The sequence below is a fragment of the Micromys minutus genome (genome assembly GCF_963924665.1).
Source record: "Micromys minutus genome assembly, chromosome: 26".
Lineage (NCBI taxonomy): Eukaryota > Metazoa > Chordata > Mammalia > Rodentia > Muridae > Micromys > Micromys minutus.
This window is the reverse complement of record NC_137961.1, coordinates 13964134-13987322: the sequence shown is the minus strand read 5'-3', so window position 1 is coordinate 13987322 and position 23189 is coordinate 13964134. Positions and strand designations below refer to the sequence as shown.

At 46.5% G+C, this 23189-nt stretch overlaps 1 protein-coding gene across 1 annotated transcript in view; it reads right to left on the bottom strand.

Moving 5' to 3' along the window:
• Positions 1–23189, bottom strand: part of CHD7 (chromodomain helicase DNA binding protein 7) — a 167637-nt gene that overhangs the window by 83763 nt on the left and 60685 nt on the right. The gene's annotated exons all lie outside the window — the stretch shown is intronic.

Sequence of the window (23189 nt, the reverse complement as noted above, 5' to 3'; positions counted from 1 at the left end):
GGTGAAAGGATGTCACAGGTCTGATCAAGGTGAGAAATCACTGGTTTGGGGTTACCTCAAAGAGGCAATTATCCTAGTTAAGCCTGACATAAATCAGAGGGACTTTTAAAGAGGAGTGAAGACTCTTATCTAGGCTGTGAAGAAGCCAATGGTGGTGGAGGGAGGAAAAAAACCCGTAGGCATGATTTGCAGGTAGCCTCTAGGAGCTAGGGGTAACACTGTATGACACCCAGAAAGCTGTTCCAGGTAGCCCATAAGTACCTCTGCCCAACCTGAGGGGAGCTAGTGGTCAAGATTTCAGTGAGGCCTAAACTCTACATCCTGGGGAGCTCTGAGTGGCCTGGGATGAACCATGCCCAGACCCCTACCTAAGAAAACATTGAGGAGGATCAGAACGTGGCTATAAACCAGGAAGCCTGAGGTAAAATATCACACAGCAACGTACACATTCAAATAAGTACCTACCTTAATAGTTCCTTATTTCTAATCTGAACTTTTTTTTGTTTTCAGTTTCCTTCCCCTAGGATCCTTCTTCCCCCATGAGACAGCTCACACACTGACAAAATGTCACAGAGCTTCCCTGTGTCTTTGTAAAGACACCATGCTGACGGAGTCATACATGAGTACAGCCATACATCTCTGATTTACAAATGGAGAAACCTAATGCATCCAAAGGGGACAAAAATCTATCCCGAGTCACAGAAAAATCTAAACAGAGGCAGGACTGAAACCCGGTGGTCTCTCTGCAAAGCCCACATTTCTCAAGGTTGGCTCCATCACTGTTGGCCAGTGGGTCCTCCCTGTAGAGGCAAGGAAAGCAGGGTGTAAGGACCCCCTGCCACACACACACACACACACACACACACACCTTTTAAAAGAAAGTTTACCGCACATTAGAAACGGTCTGTTACACACTCACAGAGAATTCTGTCCCCATGGCTCCTTCCAGCTGGAATTGCACACAAAACAGAAGATACCAAAGCAATTAAGTATTTTATAAACACTGCTGAGGGGTCAAAAAGGAGGAGGTTCACTCACTGACTAATAACGTAGTAATAAACAAATAGCAATGTTATGCAACTGAGAAAATTATTATAATTGAATCTCCACAGCTGGGCAAGTAGAGAGGCTGGCTGTGTGGTTCACAAATGTTTCGTGTGGGTGGGTTTGTGTTTTAGAATTGTTTGGATCTCAGTCCTTCTTAGAGTCAAGGTTCTGTTTTCTTATCTGAGTACCATCCCATCAACCAGAGAGCAGGAGAGACTCACCTACTGAGATGCTCCACTAATTCGTTGCTATTTTCACAACGGAGAAATAAACGGGAGCATGAATGGGTGGGAGCTAAACTTTGCTGAGATGCACCCGTTGCAGATGGCAGAGAACATTTACATTTACATTTAAGCTGATGTTTCGACTAAGGACAGAAGAGGAATCTGTGTATCCACTGAATTCTTGAAATCCCAGTGTTTGAACCAGAAGCAATATACTCTTGGGTTCGAGGAACTGAGGGACCCACCACTGTTCTAACAATTAAGTACAGTTCCTACGCAAAGCAAAGCAAAAGTGAGGTTCAATGAGAGAGAGAGAATTCCAGTGAGACTCTGCCCCGAGTACCACTGGAATGTCTTCTTAATTAAAGGACTAACTCAGAACAAAATTTGTGATCTATGTCATGTTCCCATTTGCATAAAACCCAACTAACTTAGAAACTCAAATGGCTGATTAGCTAACTATGAGGGCAGAGGTACACATGTATCTTCAACAGGCACACATTTTACATCAATGATATCTATTTTTATGAGATAAAAGTACTAAAGCTTTAATGGTGGCAATTAAAACAGCCCAGAGTTTGAGCAGCTCGGTGGCTGAGTCACAGACCTTTTACCTATAATGGGACCCATTATATCTCTGAGCTCAGTTTGAGGGAGTAAAAGAGGAACAGATTTTTAAATACGGTTATAAAACAGCAGTACCCTTTGAGCCAAGCTGCTGGAGTTTAAACAGCTGTGTAAGTCAGTCTAGCTTTAGGACCAGCATCCACTCAGCAACACCCTAGGCATCGCTTAGATACTGTGTCCATCTGAGAACACTTAACCCTGAGTAATCTACTTCTGTTACCTTCACTACTATGTTTAAAATTTAAAAATTCAAGTGACTTCTGATATTTTCACTTTGCCTAAAATACCAACACCTGTGTTTTAGTGTTCTGGTTTAAAATATCAATTTAAGAGAAAAGGGGAAAGGAGACTGATATTCACACGAAGAGGAGTTAATAAGCAATACTTATGTATCAATATCATCACACAATCTTCTCGAGGTAGTTTGGCATTGCTGGGTTAGAGATGTTAAAACAAATACTTGTAAGATTGGGTGTGAGGAACAAAGATAATTTCAGAGGAAGTATTAATGACGGTTCTCTACCAAACAAACACAAATCTATCTGAAGATCTATGAAGACTAGATTAAGATATTCCAGAATTGGAAATCTAAATGAAACCTTCCAGTAATGTGGTTTTTTTTCCCCCATTACAAAAGCAAAACTTGGGTAATAGAGGGCGAGGGAAGAGATGTCCAATGTACAGTATATACTTACATACAGTATATACGTAAAGTCACATGTAACACTAGGTCATGGACAAGATCAAATTCAAAGGTGCAGAAGGAAAACTCTGAGAGGCCCTCACCGGTCCCTGGTTCCTCCCACAGGGTCCAATACAATGTGTATAAAATGGCACCTATTATGCCCAGAATAATAAGGCTTAGGTAGATAAAATTCATACAGGTTGTGAACTGAGAAGACCTATGTCTCTAATGAATAATTCTCAGAGAGAGGAGGAGACCCAGAAGACACAGAAAGCCCCTGGGGCTGCCCAGCCTCAACTCCAGCCTAAGAAACCCGACGTGGTAAAGAAGGTTCACTGGGAAAAGCTTTGGTGAGACCTTGGAGGCTGGACGCTGGCCGTGGGACATCATAACCGGGAAGCCTCCAGGCGCCCGAATTCTTTCCAGCACACACAGAACAGCCAGAAGCACGCAGCAGAACCAGGAGTCAGGGGCCAGGGCACCGCAGGACTGATAAGTGCCAGCAGGTGCCCCGAGCCTTGGAAACCTTCAGCACAGCCAGGGCTGTCCCTATTCTGGCAGCTTCAACGGAGATCCCTTGCAGTGACTCTGAACTAGTGGTTTAGAAGTCTGCCTTGGGGAGTCATTCAGATAGCTACTTCCTGCAAAGGGATCCAGCAGCCTCCTCCTCAGCGTGCCTCCTGCATGGCCAGCCCTCCCCAGCTGCTCACCCTTCCACCCCGGGTCTCCTTCTAACAATTCCAGGTATTTACTGAGCCTCTTGACACATCTCTGCTCCCACTCCCACCCTGCTTCTCTCTTCCCCGGTAGAGAAGAGTCCTTGAAAGAGCAACGACATTTGCTGTCTTCACTTCCTCTCCTCCGGTGCTCTTCAGGCTGCTCCAACCGCATTAATATTCCACAGCGCTGCCTCTCGCCAAGGTGACCCCACCCCCACCGGCTGGCTCCTCATCTCACCTGACCCACTGGCAACGGCCCACACAGCTGCTCACGCGCGGCTGCTGCTTTGGGAGCCGTCCAGTATGGCCCTCTCCCCTCCTTCCTTACCCTTTCTGCCTGGCTTCTCTTCCCCACCTGTCATTTCTGCAGTGCTCCAGGGCTGACGTCCTGTCCCTACCCCAGTTTCCAAGGCAGCTCACTACCTCTAGCCAGGTGCTTTGCAACACCCTTCCCTCCAGCTCAGACCTCTCTCTCCAACAGTCCTGTCCAATACCCACTTTGACATGGCCACAGTCATGAGAGAAGGAGAGGAAGAGGAGGAGGAGGAGGAGGAACTTCCTGATTCTCTACCCACCTCCAGGACCCCCAAATTGTTATCCGGTGCTAACTGTATTATTTCCCCGACACTTCTGTGGATTTGAAAAACGTAAAACCAAGTGGGGGACTGCACCCTCTCACCCATGTCTTCCTCATTCCTGCTGCCTTAAATGTCTCTTCACTCTCTTAGGTTCTCACGGCCACTCACCACAAGGCAGAGCCAGGCGGTACTCCTTTCCCAGGGAGACCCCAGGCTTCCCGGTGACATTTCGGGATCTGCACACTGACCTCCCTCCCTCTGCTAAACGGACTTCCACACCTGGGTTGCCTGGCGCAGACAAAAAGCCACCTCCCTCCCTCTTCCTGGCTCCATCCATTCCCAGTTAACATGGTTAACACCCGCTTCCCCCAAGTCCTCCTGGTAACGTCCTTCCCATAGGTCTGCAGGCCAGGCCAGACAAGTGCTTCTTGTCTCGTGGTTTCGAAGCCCCCGTGAGTCTTTTCCCAATGGCCACCGTCAGTGTAGATGGGCTACACCCTGCACTGTCCAGCCAGGGCTCCCTGCCGGATGCAGGGAAGGCAGAATCCCCCCAGCACGAACTGTCAGAACTGTCAGGCCCTTGCCTGTACCACCTTTCCAGCTGGCCGCCTGCCCTTTCACCCTCACTGTGCTCTGCCATGCCCCCCAATGGCAGCCACACCAGGGCACGCACTCTGCTCTTTCCCAATCTGGAGCTTGGACAGACGGAAGCGGTCTTGGAATCCTCTCCGTAAACCCACGCTCGGTCTGCTGGGCCTGCAATGTTCAGTTGCGCTGTGCGCCCTTCACAGGGCCTTCCCCGATCTGTACCGGCAGGTCCAAGGACCTCTTACAGCCAAGGACCTCTTACCATACTGCCTGACCTTCCTATGCTCCCTGAAGGACAGGAGCATGGAACACGCATGCACTCCCTAGGCTTGGTGCTGAGGGGAGTACCAAGTCTCACCACACCCTCAGATGTGAGCACAGGCATCCCATCTCAGTCCTTATTCTGGGTCCAGCAGCATCTCACATGGTGGGGTGGTAAACCTTTAGTTGAGCAAATAGATTCTTGATATGTAAATAAAGGCACACTTCAGCCTTTGGGGCCAGGCTATAGTGTGAGAGCCCCCAAGCTGTGCACTGAGAAGTTAGTTGCCACTGCGCCCCTTCCACCTGGCTCAAGCATCCCCCTTTCTCTCCGGCCCTGCAGATAACCTGGTGGCATATCAGCGTAGCAACCTGTACTTACGGATGCGCTAATTTTTTTTTTTTTTTAAAGACCAACCACTAAGTGATAACTGGAATTTTTCTTAAAAGGATAAAAAGCTTATTTCTGTGCCCTTGTTTCTGGTTCTTGTAAAGAGACTGGAGCATTGTAAATGAACAGTTCTTATGACTCGTGAATGAATGGGTGGATGGAAACCAAACAGATGAACGCGCACAGCGTGAAAGACGTGACAGATAATTCCCTACAGTAACCACAGTCCCTTCACTCCCGGGGAGACAGGCTGCCTTACAGAAGCGTCCTGCCTGGACAGAGATCCAGAAGAGATTCCCCCAAAACAAGGTACAGACCTCTTCCTACCGTAGGAAATACTGAACTACAGTGAGCACTCTTTTACTAATACAAAAATGGCTTCTGCCTGACTTTATTGCTCACGACTTTAAAGTTAACTTTGAAAGGGAATGAGAGGGTACAGCTCCGAGAGCCTGAGGTTATCTAACAAGCCCCAGGTTCCATTCTCCCAAGAGCTCCTGCGTGCGTCCTTCCCTCTCCACTTCCTGCTCCTGTCCTCCTCGGAGACTGTAAAGCTTTTCCTTGACCCTTCAGCAAAAGAGTAAGGCATGTGTGAGAATGACCACAGGAGCTCCTATCTCTGGCCACAGCCCTCCCCGAGTGAGGGTGGGCTAGGATTTCCTGGAGCTCAGCCATAGCTTAGGGCAGAGCAGGGGCAGATGCAGAACAGGGCTGACTGGGAGAGACAGCCCCAGAGGGTTCACAGCACACCAACTCCTTTCCCCAGGACTCCAGCCCACAGGGCCCAGGAGCTAATGTCTACAGCCATGAACTATTAGTACGCCGAGGCTTCAGCACGGTGTGGCTCTTCAGCTTACCTCCTCCCCTTGTTTCCTGGAAGCACAGATAAACTGTGGGCTTTTCACCTGAATTCTTCTAAACTGACGACCACTTACCTCATTGACACGTAATAGGCATGGCAGTCTTCCTGTCCTGTCCGGCCATCAGCCCTCAAACTCTAGCCACTGTCACAGCCTCATCTTTTTTGCCAAGGCCCATGCCATTCAACATAGTGGCCATCGGCCGCATGGGTTCTTGAAACAGCCCAGCCCAGAGTACAGCAGATGTACCACAGCATAGAAATCACATGTATCAAAGATTTCAGGCAAACAAACAAAAATAAAAAAAAAAATAAAAAAAACAAAAAAACAAAAAAACAAATGTTGCTTGTTGAAAGGACAGTCGAATGCTACACGTTAAAAATATTTTTGTGTATATTTGGAACTGAATAACATACACTATAATTAAATAAATTAAATAAAATATGTTATACACTATATATATAAACTAAATAAAATATACTTATGAACTAAATATACTACACACACACACACACACACACACACACACACATATGTATACATAATTAAATTTGCCTGTTTAGCTTTGTGCCTTTAACATGACTAGACAATTCTGTGTTTCACATCTTGTTCGAACAGCACGGCACCACCCAGGACCACTCCCAGGTTCAGTGTTAACCTCGCTCAGCACGCTCAGCTCCTCCAACCTCCCAACCTCCCTCCAGTCTTCTTCCAGGAGGCTAGCACATCACCTGGGCTCTGGGTTCATCCTAGCATTTGGAGGATCGGCAAGGGCCCTTCCTTGCAGTGGAACACCTCTGCTGCCAGGCTTTCCCCAAACACCTAGTTTACAAGCACACTCCATATCCGAGCTCAGACTCCGAGTGCCCGGCCCCGTGACTGTGAAGGTGCACACACACGGGCACAAGCCTCACTCCACTTGGACTACAATGGCAGGGATCAAGGCAATGATACTAGCAGAAATACAGTGCAAGAGCAAGAGCTGCTACAACCATATAGTGAGCGCTAACTGCAATAGTAACTTAGGGACAGCGACTGTGGGTCGGGCACAGCTTCGACATCACCCAAGTCTAACGGCACTTCTAGACAGTCCATGTACACAACCGTACAACTCTCATTTTAGAGGGGAGGAAGTGAGACCCAGGAAAAAAAACCACATAATTCTACCCCATCTCACTACGTGACAGTTTGGGGTCCACCGCTGTGTTTTTCACTCACGCACGCACCTTATGCTGCCATGACTAAGAAACAGCAAAACAGTACCCAGATAGTGCAACTACTCAGGCAACAAGCCTAGATCGGCGTTCACTGGGAGGCAGACACAGCCTTGCAGAGGGAGAGATTTCTAATTAGGGGTGCATGCTCTGGACGGAGGGCTCTGGAGGGAACATTCTAAAAACAACAACTGGTTCACCAGGCCAAGGAGACATGGAGAAAAGGAAACGACAGGAGAACAGAGCTTATTCCTGGTCTCAGTCGGCCCTAAACTAACCTTAGCATCTTTGTGTGAAGGCACATTCGTGCCCCGTCCCTCTGACAGGTACCCTCGGGTAGAATGGCTCTGCCAGCGCCAGGCTAACGGCTTCTGAATACCCTGCCTATTCATCTAACACATGCAAACAGCTAAATATTAGGAAAATCATGTGACAGTGTAACGTCTTCACTGTCACCTTGGCAGGGTTTGGAATCACCTCAGCAAAACACACCACTGGGCATGTTTGTAAGGGACGACGCCCCCTGAATGTGGACAGCACCATTCCGCAGACTGGGAGTAAATGAAAAGGGGGAGGGGAAGAGTCCTCTGTTCACCAGCATCCGGCTCGGCCCACTTGCTGACTGTGGGGACTATATACCCAGCCATCTCTTGTATCCAGAGCCAAGCCTTTCCTGACATGACATACGCCATCTCCTTCCAACCCTGAGCCAAAATAAACCTTTCTCTTAAGCTGATTTCCTTAGGTATTTGATCACAGCACAAGAAACGCAGCGTAGAAAACATTACAAAACTCTGGCAGTGGGGTTGCAGGGTGTGGGATGTGGTGTTAGGGTCTGAAGCAGGACTTCTTTATCAGAATTTAGGGAAGGGATGAGCTAGGCAAACGTAACACCGGTGCACTGCAAAACACCTTTATCATAAAGATAAAATCTGAGATTCTGAAAGAAATTCTTAATCTCACCATCTCAAGTGCCACAACAGCCTCCCCGTGTGTCCCCACCTGTCCCAGACACCTCAGTTTACTCTTCACGTTATTGGCATGGCAGAAAACTGAGGCACACAAAGCACACGGATCTGACCCTGAGGTCCGCTAGGCCATTGGGCTTTTCATCCCGACTATAGGATTTCTCCTATTGTACTCTGCAAACAAGTGTGGTTTCTTGCTCGACAAATGAACAACCTCTCACAAAGACTTTCGCATACTTTAGGACTGCTGATTTCTTTCTGCTGGGCCTGGTGGAAACTCAAGAGGATTAAACACAAGACTCTTATGTCTGAGGCCAGCCTGGGCTAGATCTTGGCTCGCGACAAGTGGGGGCTGGAGGGCTGGGAGCTAGTGGCTTTGTGTGTGGAAAGACTACCGCCATTGAAAGAGTGGGAGACAAGACTGAAAGTGGTGGTCTTTGTGTCTGTGACATACACGTGTGAAAATGGGCACCGGCAGAGACCAGAGCAGGACATTAGGTGCCTTCCCCTGTGCCGCAGTGCCAGGGTCACCGGCACATGCCCAGCTCTTTCCGTCGATTTAAGCTCAGGTCCTTATGCTTACATCACAAGCACTGTTACTGAGATATTGGTCATAACGGCAGTTAGCTGACACTGCTGTACCATGAGCTTCTGGACAGAATTCATCGTTAGCAATGCACCACAATCTCCTGTCTACTCTCTAGTAAGACCACAAGCAGCTGACAGTTTACAGGGACATTTGCAGCCATCTTTGTACCTCAGGAACCAATGGCAGCCCGTGTCTTGGTTACCATCAAGCATCACGACTGTTACGTCTCCCTGTTCTTTTAAGACAGGGTCTCACTATGTCGGTGGGGTTAGCTGTGAATTTACAACCTTCTGCCTTATAAATACTGAGGCTACAGACATGCACATGCTTGGTCTGTGGGTGAGCTGCTCAGCTCAGACTCGCATTCTGCTACCATTCAACAGCAACAAAAAATAGGGGCGCATGCTAAGAAGCAGTCTTCACCCTCAAGGCAGAAGACCACCTGATACAAACAAAGCGAACTCCAGTCTGGAAGCCATTCAGCACTTGATCGCTAGCCACACACTTCCTCTGTTCCTCTCCTCTCCTCTAACTTCTAGGGCAGAACCATAAATGGCCGAGTACTAAAGAACCTCCTCTTTACACTAACCACATTCTCTAACTACCCCATCCAGGTCCTCAGCAAACACCAAATGGCAGATTATGGCTTCCCTTCTCCAGTCCAACCACCCTATAAATCCCAAATCCCTGTAACCAGCCAACCACCTTAAACTTCCCCTTCAGTCTAGAAAGCATCTGAAGACTGATTAGCAAACTGATCTCTTTTCAGCTATATGCCCCCATAATTTCCCCAATCCACTGCCATCTTACCCTTACACAAGCCGTCTTACCCTTCCTCATGCTCGCAGACCTTATCTCTAATCTATCAGCAAATGCTCCTCAATGCTACCTTCAAACACCATACCATTCACCCAACACCACCCTGCACTAATCTAACAGCCACCGTGCTAGCATTCGCTCCATCAACTGAAGCAAAGAGCCCCCAATTCGCCCCCGTATGTAGCTGCATCTGCCTTCCTATCCATTCCTTAAAAAGAACAGCAGCACCGGACAGAATACACAATGGGCTGTGTATTTCACTCAGGGTAAACTTCAAGTTCCTGACAGAACTCACAGTGACTGGCTTCACCTGGTCTCCAGGTGTCTATCTCTACGGCAGAAGTGGTCATTGCCAGCACACCACAGTGTAGCTTACTGGCTATACCTCGGATAAGCCTCTAGAAAAAAAAAATCAGGAAAATTGAATACATACTCAGTGAAGTCTCACAATCTCAGAAAGAAACACGTTTCCTGGCACATATATCAATAAATGTACTTGTAGGTACAGAATAACATGTAGAGACAAACAGAAAAGGCCAAACCTGCATCAGATGATACAGGGCTGACTAAAGGCAATGGGTTTGAGTCATGAATAAACACAGAAAACTATTTGTTTTTTTAATTTCACCTCTAGAGTGGAGTTTTCAGTTTTCAGTGGTGGGTAAGTACATAAAAAATACATTTGATGGAGAAAGTGTAGAATTCAGCATGAAGCTCCACAGTTTCAAAATCGCTGATTAGCCACATAAAGATTCACCAGGATGCAGACTCTGGGTCTGTAAATTCTTCTATATAGTGTTGCATGTAATAATGTCATAAGTCACTGTGACGAAGTTAACTTGGGAACTGGCTTACAGGAATAATGTGATGGCTTTGAGCTGGAGGACCAAGGACAGCCTCTGACCCCATAGAGGAGCTAGAGACCTCTTTTGGTGGGATTTTCAAAGACCAGAATGTTGACAGAAATGTGGACAATGCAGGCCTTGGCCCAAAAGATTTCAGGAGGTCACAGAGTCTGATGGAAACTGGGCTAGAGTTCCTTCACGTAAGTTTCTGGGTAAAGAACCTGGCTTCCATCTGCCTGTGCCCTCAGAACTTGCGTGAAGACAGCAGCAAGAGAGGCAGAAAGGCATAGAGAAAGTACTGCTTAGTGAAGGAGAAATGTGGCTGAGCTTCCCAGCTGTAACCAGGCGGAGTGCGGAGAATGTTTACTGCACAGAAGCTGGTACTCCAAGAGGATCCACATGGTCCACGTTTGGAACAGCAGGAAAGAGACTCTGAGGGCAGCAACCCACACTTGAAGGCTCCCAGCTTTGGGACTACACAAATGAGAATGCCACTGAAGGGGTTTGGTGCTCAAAAAGCCATCTACAGACACGTTCCCAAGAGGCCATCCGCGTTCACTGTTGCTGCAGCGGCAGAGCTGAGGAGTAGGGCTTCTACGGCTGTCGTCTCCCAGGTGATTCACCCCAGATGCCAGGACTGCAGCCACAGGGTCTGGTGTCTGCCCTCCTGTATTGTAGTCTTGCTTTTGGTTCAGTCTTGCTCGCTAGCTTCCCTCTCCTCCCCACTACAGTGGACACGTTTACTCTTCACCACTGCGTATACTAGAAGGATACAACTTAGTCTTTCAGTTACAGGCTCACAGTCAAGCCTGCCTTGAGTCTCAGAAGAAACTCCAGACGTGTGTAATGATGTACTTACTCATGTGAACGGGTGCACGCCTTGGGGTACACATGTGTTACTAGAGACCATGGAGTGTTGGGTGTCTTCTCTAGTCTGAGACAGGGTCACTCATTGAACCCTGAATTCATTAAATATTTGGCTAGCCTGGCTGGCCAGTAAGCTCAGTCATCCTCCCGCCTTTACATACTGCCTTCCTTCTCTCTCCCCCATGCTGGGGTTACAGACACTCTCCACGGCAGCTGGTTTCTACATAGGTTTTGGGAATCAAACTTGGGTCCTCCCAGATGCTTGGCAGGCACTTTATTGAGGGAGGCATGTTTGGCCCCTGGGATTTGGACCTTTAAATAGTGTTCGGGCTATTGAAGACTAAAAGGCAGTTTTGAAATCGGAATGAGTACATTTTGTCTTATGAGATGGCCACAAGCTTTTGAGAGTCACGGGCTATGATTTTAAAAACAGCATGTTTGAGCAGGCATGGTGGGGCAGGCCTTTAATCCCACTACTTGGCAGGAAGAGGCAGGCAGATCTCTGTTGAGTTCAAGGCCAGGGTAGTCTACAGAGCAATTTCTAGGATAGCCAGAGCCACACAAAAAATGCATCTCAAACAATAAAAAAAAAAAAAAAAAAAAAAGAAAGAAAGAAAGAAAGAAAAGAAAAAGAAAAAGGTACGTTTAGGTATCAAGTTGCCAAGAGATAGACTTATTAATTCTGACTGCCAACATGATGGAATTTAGAATCACCACAGAAACACATTATCTGGTTGTACCTATGGGTTTTCTCCAGGGAGGGAAGAAGCACTGTGACTATGGGTGGCAACATCCTGTGGCTTCAGGTCCCTGGCTAAATCACCCAAGATGAGCGCCAGCACACATCCCTCCATCCCTCTTTGCTTCCTGACCGTCAACATCTCCATTCCCTTCTGCCTGCCCACTCTACAGACGCAAGTATGTTTTCTGTTGTGTAAGGAAAGCTGTTAGGTGCTGGGAATTTTCTTGCAACTGTCAGTAGAATGTGACGGCTTGGTAGGTACTTGGGGATCCCCGACATTCTTTCTGGGCACCCGTAACAAGTGCGGTTTCTTTATAGCGTACAAGGACATGGTCTGTCTGTTCGCTTGTGCTGGCACTGGCACTGTGACGCAGATACCACCACCATCACCAGGACAGCACATTGTACAGACCTGCGCTCAGGAAAAGAAGGGAGCTGACTTGAGAATGTCCGTCCTTAATGACACAAGAAAATCTGTTTTGTTGATGTTGTTGTTATTTATAATGGTCTTTGATCTTCTGCACGGAGAGTATGGACGCCCACATGGGACAGAACAGCTCCGCACAGGAGCAGGAGGGCTACCTCCACAACACACCCTCCACACTTGACTGGAACAGAAGAGGCTGCCGTTCTTCATGGAGCACTACTTTAATTTGAAGGGATGAAAGACAAACCAAAGAGATTCACGCTCAGGAATTTGCCGGGCATTTTCTTGAAATAAAGTGAACTTCTCGCTTCAAAGAAGCTAACTGACGCTGTGTACTTTCAATACATAAATATACTCCGGGCAAAAAATCACAACTTTGCAAACAGCCATGGTCTTCACAAACTCCCATTCTCTATGATTTTAAAACCCGGTCTCTCTCTCTCTACGAGGCTCTTATTTATTGTCCTTGAACTGGGCTTGTCCAGCTTCTGCCTCTTAAGAGCTCCGACAAATTTCCAATCTTTAAGTACTTTTTATAAACCGTGATGACATAAACAAAAATGTTTTCCTCAAAACATACGCCAAATTCAGATGTCCATAACCCAATGAAAATGTTTTCAACACAGCATATGTTACAGGTATAGGGACAGTCAGAAGTGGGTAAGGACCCACACATTCTAATTAACAGTCTATATAAATCTCTAATTGGCATGGCTTTCTCCCCCACATCCCCACGGACACTTAAGAGTCCAGGTGAGTCAAGCATCTGTAGAGTTTTGGAATATCTATAATTATCTCCTCCCTCTGATAATTACATGTGTGTGAGGGCTGATAACTTTCACATATCTCAACCAAAACAACAGTCTGAAGCACCAGACACAGGACCCAGCTGCCTCCTAGAAAACAGGCTATTAATCATTAGCAAAAGTATTCAACGATGATCCTCTTCTATTCTGTTCTTTGGTTTGGAACAGTTGTTTTTGTTTTCAGATGTTACTTGTGTTAAGGTAATGGTTTAAGTAAATTAATGTATATTCAATGTCCCCAGTTCGAACTCCTGGTAGCAAATTAATAGATATAACCATCAAAAATACAGAGACTCTGGGCTCCATCAATATCTATTAACATAAGGGTCCTGTGACTAAACTATCTGAGACCTGCTGCGCCAAACATGACTCGGGTATGGCGGGCGAACAGTTAGTTCCTGCAGACGTTTGTCTTGGGGAATGGATGGTCTCAGCACTGGGGAAAGGAGGGTTCTTGTTTACTCTCGCGCCGTGCTTGGTCCATGCTCAGGCACATTCCTCCCAGCACTGAGAGTTACCGCTGGTGTCTAATCTCTTAAAACGGTCAGGGAGTCGGTCAGTGCTGAGACACTCCCGTGGAAGTCAACCCATTTCTCTGGTTTGGTTTCTATCAACACACCTCACTGAAATACACTAGGGTAGCCATCCCACTTTATAGAAAGACTCTCGTTTTCCACCTAAAACTTGCTCTGAACTTCTCTAAGGCCTGTATGGGCACACAGCAGTTCCCTCTGGCCACTGGTACACTGAAGAGTCTCCCGACCAAATGCTTTGAACACAGGTCAGGGGCCACACCACTTGTACTTTTCTTTACAAGACAAGACATGAACAAACAGTATTAGAGGCACCAATGCCTCTTCTCTTTGGCCTTCCAACCAAGGTAAAGAAAACCCAAGTGAAGTCTGGAGAACATCCAGGAGATGTGGCTCTGCTCCTGTCCTTTCTTCCCACAATCCTTAGCCTCACCAAATGTCCTTTCCTGGGTCCCCAGCCTTATTACAGTTCATGGTCCTAAAGTATAAGAACCCCAGTTTTATCTATCTCAAAAGAGCCAAGCAGAATTGCAGCTAAAAAGTATCCGAATGAGCCTCACTCCATCCAGACCACAGGAGCTGTTTAAGTGAGATGCTGGTTGCCACGGAGATGACTATGCTAACGAATTAATGCAAGCATAAAAATAAAGTCGAGGTTTTAAAACTTTAAAAATTCTTTTAGCAGATAATAGAGTTAAAGGCTTTTGTTCTATTATGAGTCTGGACCCTGTGCTGACACAAGTTATGCCTGTGGCCTCACACTTGCGCTCACTACAGTTGTTTACGGAGTCTTTTAAAGCACACTCCTTCAACCCTTGTACATTCCAAGGGCTTCCTAACAACAGGCAGCTACAGGACACCTCCGAGAGCAGCTCCAGAGGCCAAGAGCAGCTCCAGGGACAGAGAGCAGAAAGCGCCCACTTCAATGAAGGAGGCTGGATCTAGTCTATACCCTGGAGGCTGGCAGGAAGCTTGGGAGAGGTGAGGAGGGCAGTTCATCTAGGTAGCAATAGGCGTTAGGAACTCAGTCTTCATAGCATCTTTTTCTGGTTTCTGAAGGGCTCTCCTCCCCAGCAATGAGATACAAATTGGTATTTTCGACTTTCTAAAAATTGAGATTCACACAACATAAAATCAAGCATTTTGCATTCAACTACAACCTGATCCCATACTATATGCTCACCAACAAAAAAAAAAAAAAAAAAAGTCTTGTGCTGACCTAAAGGCCTGTCAAATGGATTTTCTCCTGACTGGAGTCAGAAGGCCAACAGTCCAGAAGACCAATGTACCTGTACCTGCCTTCATTTTAAATGTTTCATATTGCAGCTAAGAGCTGACTTAGCACTGCAGTGTGGGACACTATCCCTGGGCTTACAGACAGGAAGTAATTCCTGTGTCCGAGAGTAAAGTAAGTGAATTTGAAAACATAAAATGTACGCTAGCTATCCATACAACTAACTTTTTAAAGCCCTAATGTTAACTGTGACCCACATCTTCTTTTCTGGCAATTAAAAATAAAAGGTGGTTTCGTTCTACTTGGCTGGCCCCTAAAAGAAAGCACATTTAAAAATAACAGCTAAACAAAGTGACTGCTTCAGGTTCTCGGGCTCATTCAGCTCCAGGGATACAGTACGATACAGTATCCATGTGTGGCAGCAACCACCCAACTCAGGAAGGTAAATAAAGACCATTTCATCAACAAGTTCACTAGGCCACAGGAATTCTACAAAAACTCACTGCTTGCTTGGTGTCAAAGAACAGGGCATGCTCTTGTTCAAAACAACTTAGAAAACATAAGATACTTCAGTTCACAACGTTACTTTACAATTTTTCCTTGTCTTAAGCTTTAAATTCAGTAAAAGTATGTAATAGCCTAGACTGCAATCATTCTATAGAATTTTTATAAATGCTATAGGGAATGCTGCATTTTATACACAGATGATGTAAAGGCTATACTTCAATAAAGCAACATAAGCAAATAAACAAAAATTTCTAAACATCTACAAATGATAGGGAACAGCATTTCTAATGTACTTTTATCTCATTTTTATTAAAATAATATTTATAATGGCCAGCCATTGGTGGCACATGCATGCTATTAACCCCAGCACTTGGGAGGCAGAGACAGGTGGATCTCTAAATCCAAGACCAGCCTTATCTACAGAGGGAGTTCTAGGGAAGCCAGGGGTACACAGAGACCCTGGTTTAAAAATACAAAAAAAAAAAAAAAAAAAAAAAAAAAAAAAAAAAAGAAAATATTTTACTGTATATAGACATTAAGAAATATGTCAAGTGTATTTAAACCGAAACATATACAGTTTGACTATGATAAAGAAAAGGGTCCCCCCCCTTCATATCCTAATAATCTTCGATGTAACTGTATTGTTTCCTGACAAACACAACTCTGGACTCCAGGCCCAATTCTAACTCGAGACCACAGTGTGTGGTGACGGTGTTGTGAGTTGCACAGAAGCTGTGTCCAAAACTGAAATCCTGCTTTTGGAAAACATGAATTGCCTTCATGGAGACTTTTAACTTAGCTACTACACAGCTAAGACTTCACCCTTCTCTTGTTTTAAAGCATGTGAAGTTACTATTTTAGGGGGGGAAAAAAACAGAAACAGAAGACAAACCTTAGGCTAAAGTAACATGAGAAAGATCTATGGTCAGACAGCTTTCACTGAATTCACAGCTGTCCCTTCAGAGTGCTTAGAAAGAAAGCTGCACAAAGTCGAACGTCATTCCAGGCTTCTGGGAACACACAGGAAGACACAGGAAACAACACAGGACTGGAGTGGATCATGGGAATTCAGACGCTCTACGTTGAAGCGTACACTGCGTAGTGAAGACTCTGTACTACATACAGCGGCGCTGACCCACATTCGGTTCAGTGGGTTAACCTGCTGGGTGCAGGGATGCGGCCAACGCTCCGGAGGAATAGAAAACAGGATGCCGATTCAGCCTGCCTCTCGAGGTTCGAAACTTACAGGGGTGGTTTCCATCTCGAGTGAAACCAAGGAGATTCCAGAAGGCAAATGGGATGGTATATGCATTGTTTCTTAAAATTCAAATAAAAAGATGAAACACACAAGATAATTTCCATAGCCCCACTAAAGTCATGAGTTTTCATTTGCCTTGTAAGGAAATATCTGAGGATTCTTACGGCATTAGCGGTGTCTTGGTTTTGGAAATGAAGTTTTCATAATCTAAGGTGAAAAGGTAGAAAACAAGAGCCCTCCTTCCACGGCCATAGTGGCCACGGAGATGATAAAGGTATTTAATGCTTACTGAGCACTTCCGTGGTGTCACATGCTAGGCTAAAAACCCCATGCCATCACCTCATTTAATTCCTACAGTAATCCCGTGAGGCGGGTACATTTATTATCCTCAAGAAAGCAGAGTTCAGTGAAACGGGTGTACCAGATGCCTTAACAGAAGACCAAGGGGCCCAGGGACACGGAACTGTTGGTGCACATGAAGCCCCTGCCCCCACCAGCAATCTCTTCCAGGGTCGAGGGGCCTGATAACTCCACGAGCTGTGGCATTACATCAAATAGCAGGCGTCAGGTGACACGGGAAAAGGGCTATGCTGGCATCTCTTTCCCTTTTCTTCTTCGACTTGATTCACCTTTAGTGAAAGATCTACATGAGATCTAAGAGCCAGAGGCTCCCATGGAGGAAGCTGGTGGAAACCAACCCGCAAGTCTGGATGGCTTTTATTTTATGAGATCCCTAGCAGTCAGTCTATTGTTGTTGTTACTGCTACTGTTGTTGTTTTCTTCCCTGATCATTCCCGGAGGAGGGACTTAATTTCCATGTCAACTTTGACTTGGAACTCTCTGGGAAGAACTAAAGCTGGAACTTGGAGCTTAGTTCCAAAGCACGGATCAAACTTAAAACTCCGAAATCTTTTCCTCACTGAGCTGAATCTTCAGCCACTGTTTCCAAAGAGAAGGATAACCAACCTACTTAATCGGATGTCAAAATACACAGGAAGCACCAGGGCACCGTGCCCCAGTGTGAAGATGGCTGTGTCCCGTTAACAGGACCCGCTTGTCCCCACAACACAGGTTCAAAGGGCAAGAGGAGAGCAGCAGCCGATGGGAGTGAACGTATACTTGGTGCCTCACTAAACCATCAGACGGTCCCTCGAGTCGGACTTGCCTGCTTTACCCTGGGAAAGCCTCCACAGCCCCCAGAATTGCTGCTTCATGGGACTGTGTCTGCAGCATGCACGCGCAGGAACCCAGCCAGCTAAGGAATGGAACACTTAAAGCGCAGTACCGTGACCTCCCATTTGTGGCCCAGCCTGTCTGTCCTGTGCTTCTATTGCTTCGACTACAGAGAACAGCAACAGCAAGGACAAAGCAATGCTTCTCCCGGGCCCATGTCAGTGGCTGCCCAGGGGAAAAGTAAAGTCTGGCGTTTCTTCAGGCAGGCCGGCGCTTACCAGTGAAGTTGAGAAGTTGCTCAGGGACTAAGAGCACCCAGGTTCAGGTTCTAGCACCCACTAGGTAGCTCACAATCATCTGTCCTTCCACTTCCAGGGAAGACGATGCCCTCTTCCGACCTCTGCGGGCACCAGGCACACATGTGGCATGCATACTTACATGCAGAAACAACAACAAAAAAACTCATACATGTAGTAAAAAGACTATTTTTTAAGTTATAGTAAGATGACGATGAAAATAACACATCGTAGCTATGAAATAATCTCACAGTTCAGTATTGCTTCCTTAAGTTAAAAAGAATATTCAGGCTGTAAAAGTCCATCAGGAAGCATGCTCTAAAAAACTGAACTTTAATTCAAATATCCTCATATTAGTAAGAATGTTAAGTCCACCTGTTCTTGCCCTCACTGGTGAGTTATCTAGTAACCTAAAGCTCCTTGTCTCAGCACTAGCAGGGAAACACATTCAGCAATTTCCTACCACTCAGTGAGGCTGCTAGAAGCCCAGGAAAGCAAGTGGGTGAGGGGCGGATTCCTGTGTTCTGCTGCAAACTGGTGGCCTAGTCTATCAGGAGACAGGCAGATCATGAGTTCTGTCCCCTACTTGGGAACTGCCTCAGTATAGGTAGCCTTCTGAAAGCCTCATAGGTTTCCCAACATGCCTCTTTACCTTACCAGCTCATCGAAGCCTGTGGATCAAACAGACAAAACAGAAAACCTATAGGCTTACACAATCCTCATTAAGGTCTTACGAATCTCCTGAAACCTGTGATGCCAAATTACTTGCAATATAGATAGATAGATAGATAGATAGATAGACAGACAGACAGACAGGTAAATAGATACATAGATAGATACATATATACATACATAAAAACATATATAGAGAGAGATAAAAAACAGAAAGGTATGAAGAATTGGTTGAGTCAAACACAGCAGCTCAGAAAGAGCATGCTCTTCATTTAGGGAGGGTGTTTAGTTCAAACTGCCTGAGTCACAACTTTCATTCAGACACTAAACCAAGAGGCAAGGGAACTGGAGAACCGCCTGTAGTTTGCCTGCCTATCACTTGTACGTACTGCAAATGGTCTCCCCAAAAGCTAGAATGGTGACCTCTGGCTGTGTGTCAGCTCTGAAAAATTGTGTCTGCTTCTTGGTACTGTCCCCAGCTTCCCTGAATTTTTCTCTGTTCTTAAGTGTTAAAAAAAAAAAAAAAAAAAAAAAAAAAGTATGAGAAGATTCACACAGGTAAGTACACTCTGGTAGTAAGTGGGGGTTTTGCTTGTTTGTCAGACAAAAGCCCAAGCTGCCTCCACGTTTGATACTGACTTCTGCTCTGACAGAAGCACCGGGCCGAGGGCAAACCTGCAGCAAGGTAAGATTTACAATTCCAGCCACGGAGACTGCAGAGACACTGGGATGTCACCACACAATGCTCTTCTCAGGACGCTTTCACCAGCATTTATCCCTCATTTTCTCTCAACCTGCCAATTAATTATTTCCCAACCAACTCTGTTCTACATCACCAGAGTCTCCCCTTCCAACTGGTGGCTAAGGTAAAGAATAAACAAGCAGAGTGTGAGGGGGGAGGGGCAGAAGATTTCTGGTAAAAGGCGGCCATGTTCCTTACAGGCCACAGTATTACAGACAGCAGGAGAGAACATGCCTGTACTGATGCATAAATTTCACTGCAAGCTACCTTCCAAAGAAACACTAGTGTTGCTCACAGGCTCAAACAAAAGCATTCTCAGTGACGTCCCCCTCAAGAAAGATGCTGAGAACTCTCATGCATTCAAACCTTTCAATTTTCACCTACTGATGCTACCTAGCAATGTGAATACTTGTCCATCCTTAGAAAGGGTGGCAACCCCTCTGTCTTGGAAAACCTGGGCCATAATTACACTAAAAAAATTCATATATAATATTTAATATAACATTGGGCAGGATGTTAATATTGAAAGAACAAAATCCCAGGCCTACCTAAATGTAAGCCTTTGCCTCCACAGTACACCACACTGCCAATCCCTGACTTTAATAGTGCTTGGTAGAGAGCAAATGCTCAAACTTCCAAAGTGTTGGTAAACGATGGCACCGAAGGTTCAAGGTGAGAGTGTTGAACAATAAACTCTTAGCCAGGCATGAGGCTCCAGCCTGTATCAGAACTTGGGGGCAGAAGACAGAAGATCATATGTTAGTGTGGGCTATACACCGTGAGTTCGAAGGCAGTCTGAGCCACATAGCAAGTCCCCTGCCTCAACAATATTCAAAGCTTGAAGTCTAGGGGCTGGAGATACCACTCGGTGTTTAGAGCACTTGCTGTCCTTGAGGAGGGCCCAAGTTTGGTTCCCAGCAACCACTGGGGGAGTCACAACCTCCTATAACTTCACTTAGGGATCTGATGCCCTCTTCTGGTCACCATGGGCTTCTGCATGCATGTGGCTCGCATAAACTCACACAGGGGCACACACAGAGTTAACAAAGTCACTTGGCTCCTTGTGACATTTAACAGAGGCCTAATATCCAACTTTACAGATAATTGAAAAACTAAACTTTTTATAGGCCAGATTTGATAGTCATAGAAAAGTGTCTCTTTTTACAAAACAGAAGCCATCGAAGAGACTCGGCTATCGAAGGCATTTGTGTTTTCAGAGGGACTTTAACTCTATACTTGGCACTTTCTATTTTAATGCACTAAAATCCTGACCTCTGAGGTTAAATCAGCTCTGGGGAGGAGAAAATGTCAGCAGAGGAAAAGGTGTCATCAGAGAGAGATGGCTCAGAAGCAGGAGCATATGCAAATTCAGTCAGAATTGAGGCTTCCTGAGAGTCACTAGACTGCTAACAAGGAAACGAAGGAAAAGGCAAACATGAAGCTTTATCAAGGGCTCACGGAGAAGCAAGAAAACCCCAGCAGGCAGGGGCGTCTGTGTTTTCAACAGTGGGGCAGCTGCTCCGACGGCGTTTAACAGGAGGCCCATGCTCTACAGGCTTGCGCACAGAGACATCCATAAATGCCGCTCATGTGAGAGGCTGGATTCCTTTACCGTGACTTTTATTTCCCATCTTGCTCAGACGAGGTCCAAGGTGTAAAGACACAGGTAACACCACTCACAGGGGATGCAAGCTCCTGTCACTAAAATATAGCGCTTTTGAGATGCCTACTATGAGAACAGTACCCCTGGGGTCTCCTTGACTATAGCACACAACACTGGCCCCCATGGGGCTCGGAAGTCAGGGTTGCTACTGTCCTCTGGAAACTGGGGTTGACAGGGGAGCAGCTCTTTTCTGGGGGCCACCACAATATCCTCACCGAGCCCCAACAAACTGGTCACCTTCCCACGCACAGTAAGGATGAAAAGTCAGAAACAAGCTGTGTTATAAAGACACACCCCCCCCCCTTTTTTTTGGTATTTGAAGACAAAGTTTTTTGTGTAGCCCAGGCTGGCCTTAAACTCTCAGACATCCGCCCACCCCTCTCTGGGATTAAAGGTACCCAGGGCCACCTCTCAGCAAGATCCCTTCTTTACTAACACAATTCTTTCCCAAAACCAGGCCACATTCATTTCTGCCTCGGAGGTACCGAGGTCGGCCCACCTAGGATCCATCAGGTGTTTGTCCCTGAGTCACCAGGAAGGAAAGCCTCTGAGCTGGCTCTGAAGCTGGCTATCCATCAGGGCCTGAAGGTCTGATGGCAGCTGTCTTCCCATTTCCTATCAGCCTCTGGGCATGTGGAGGAAAGAGTGAGGGAGGTCTCCCTGGGTCCCTTTCCAGAAGGCTGACCATCCTGTCTCATGGGACGTCTGCTCTGTCCCCATGCACTGGGTGGGTCTGATGAGCCACCTCTGCAGTGCTCCTGAGACAATGGCTGCACTGCACTGAAGCAACCGCTTTACTGAAGTCACCGTGGGGACAGGTCCTTTCCTTCACCCTGCTTCAACCTTCTCTGCTTCCCCTGCCAGACCCCTGATGTAACTGTCTTCACAAGCCTGCCTGGGCAGCTGGCCCCTACTTCCTGTTTCTCACCCATCTCTCCAACCAGTATGAATTCCTCGTTTAAGTCTGGTTCCCTAAAACAAGACACAAGATCCCAGCATCCTCTCCCTGGCCTGGGCCTTCCCTCTCACAGCTGCTTCTTCGTACAAGAGCTCAACTCCAGGTGCATACGTTTGGGAAAATCACCAGAGAGCACATAAAATGTCTGCAGGGATCAGTTCCCTAAGGAGAGTTTTACCGGAATTTCAAGCACTCTTCCTTCACAGGTACTTCCTCTTCCGGGACATCTGTCACATAAGCACGCATGATCTTTCACTCTGTTTCGTGTTCACACATAGGTCACGGTTTCCCAGGTCCTTTAAGTCCGTACAGCAAGAACCAGTGTGCCACACAGTTCTGAAATCACCCGATGTGCCCCCCCCCATGAAGACCTGCAGGCCTGGGGGGGGGATGAATATGTACTCGGGAAAATCTGTTCATATACACACTGTTCCTCACAGGTCTCGGTCATGAAGACCAAAATACATGAAGGGGAAGAGGAGCATTGGGGGGGGGGGGGCGCCTTTGTAAATATAAATTAGCAAAGCTGCAAAAATCTTAACTTTTAACACTGTGATCCTTCAGTGCTGGCCCACAAATCTCAAACCAACACCTATACATTACCATTCCCTGTCATTTCCCACAGACTTAAATTCACACTCTCAACAGTCGGTAAATTAAGTACTATAGAAAGGCATATCTCACAGCTCCCCACAGAAGGTAAACAGAAGGAGGTGTAAGGGATGAGAACCCACAAGCAGTTTCTGGAAACCAGGTTAGGGTATATTCTTCAGAGAAAAGGGAGGGGGTGAGGGGAGAGTAACAGAGAATCTCAGGCACCGAGGGTTACATGGCTCCAACTTTAGACCTAGCATGATTCCCAGAACAGCGATTAAAGAACTCCTGAATCAATGGGC